Raw genomic sequence first — 2,065 nt, forward strand, 5'->3', positions numbered from 1 at the left:
ACTTCTTGACAGTTACAATGAAAGACAGAAAACAATGGAATTCTATCTTCAATGTGCTGACCATCTTATAATTCTATACAATGAATATATTGTCCAAAAACAAGGGCAAAATAAGGACAGATAGTCAAAAACTGACAGTTTGCCACTCATAAACACTCCCCAAAGAAAATTCTAGAAGACGCATTCCGGAGAGAATGTTTGAACTATAAGAAAGAATGACAAGCAAATGAAGTGGTAAATATGTGGGTGACCAACAGAGGCTGGGGAGGGGGGAAGAAAGGAAGGAAATGGTCATGGGGAGCCAGTGGTAGTTCTTGGACTAGGAAAATGGTGATCTTCCTGTTTGATGACAGGTCATAGAGGAGGTGGTTTACTGGTGACAATGGGTAAAGTGAGCTAAGCAAATCCCAAGGAAGAAAATAACTAACTGGAAAGGGAAAGTTACCTTTTAAGTGAGGATTTATTTTTGTAGGTGGACCCTTGCATTTTTTTTTCCCAAATAATTCTGCCACACTTCATAGACTTTTTCATTCTCCTTCAGAGAAGATGAGACAAAGTACTTGGGTGTGGGATGTGGAGGAGAAATGGGCTGAAATGTCTACAAAATTGGCTTAGCTTCCTCCTTCCTTTTACTAGTGAAAAATCCTGTCTCTTGTCAGGCTGTGTCCTTTAGGCCCACGGCCGGAGGACTGCTGACGAAGCCCTGAGGAAGCTCATGACCAGTCTTGTTTAGCTAGGAGGGCGGGAGGAAAACGTCGGGTGGCGCTGGACTCTGTGTTGCCGTGGTTGTTGTGGGCAACATCCCAGCTCGGTACCCACATTTTATTTGCTTCAGCTCATACTTGGGAGGTCAGGGAAGAGCAAAAGGAAGGTAAAGGATTTGCATCTACTGAACAAACCTTCGGCTAGTCCTCAGATCAGCTTCCCCTTCTTCCCTACAGGTGAAATTGAGATATTGGAAGACATTCGGTTCTGATCCGGTGAGTCCTCAAGGAACCAGCCCTGCACTGAGAGGGGACGGCTCTATCTGAGACTTTGGTGGTGCTTTGGTTTTGAACAATGTGCTCTCCAATTCATGGATCTCTTAAATCTTTTAGAAAAAGTGGCTCCTCATAAATTTTTTTTTTCAGTGACAGGGAAGATAAGGAGCTGAAGAAGCACATAAGGGAGGAGTTGGGAAGCAAACACGTGAATAACTACAGGAGAACAGAGATGAGTCAGGCCTCCAGAGAAGCTTGGATTAAATTAATTAGGAAAGCCAGAGGGGAACGGTTTGAGATGGAGGGAGTAACCCTGTTTGGGAAGATAGAAGAAGAAAGGGCAACAAGCGTGGTGAGGTCAAGGAGTTGGTTCCTCCCGAACTGGCCATTCGCCAATAGCCTCAACCCAACAGTCAGAAAGAGGCAGCTTCGGATGGGTTGTGGGCAAAACGGGTGAAGGTGGTCATGAGATACAAACTTCCAGTTATGAAATAAGTCAGTCCTGGGGTTTGGTGTGCAGCATGGTGGCACAGCAAAGGTGCAAATGAAACCTAAAATTCCTTGTGTCCATAAACTGCGTCTGTAACCAAAGTTTTTAAATAAATAAAAAGAAATAGGAAAAAAAGAAAAAAAGCAAGAAAGAGGCAACTGCCCACTTTCCCCTCAGAGGGAAGAGTTCTTTGCTGAGCGACAGCGGCACTTGTCAGTTCATTTATTTTCTGTCTCCTTTTACCAACTGCCTCAGCTCATAGATTGCAGCTGCCACACTATCCTCCAGAAGCTTTTCAAGTGCTTGTGCTCCCGACTGTGGAATATACTCAACTGGTTTTAAGACACTTCCTTAACGCCTCCTGAGGGAAGAGAAAGCAATGTGATGGATTGATGTTTTTACTGTATTGTATTATATATATTTTTTATTGTTAAGGAGGATTTGCATATTTATTTTAGAAGCAAAAGCATTTGGGCACATTGAAGAAAAATAGTGGATGGGATAATATTGACCTTTTTCAGAATGCCAGTTGGTGATATTTGAGCTAACAAATTTTCCATGAAACCAACCTTCTCTGAATTTTGAAGGCTACCTG

At 43.0% G+C, this 2,065-nt stretch overlaps 1 long non-coding RNA gene across 1 annotated transcript; it reads left to right on the forward strand.

Moving 5' to 3' along the window:
- Positions 1–250: 250 nt before the first annotated feature.
- Positions 251–1,102, forward strand: LOC138916464 (uncharacterized). The gene is made up of 2 exons (XR_011423784.1): positions 251–353; positions 942–1,102. It is a non-coding gene; the product is annotated as an uncharacterized lncRNA (long non-coding RNA).
- The last annotated feature ends 963 nt before the right edge of the window (positions 1,103–2,065 follow it).

Source organism: Equus caballus, chromosome 1, assembly GCF_041296265.1.
Source record: "Equus caballus isolate H_3958 breed thoroughbred chromosome 1, TB-T2T, whole genome shotgun sequence".
NCBI lineage: Eukaryota > Metazoa > Chordata > Mammalia > Perissodactyla > Equidae > Equus > Equus caballus.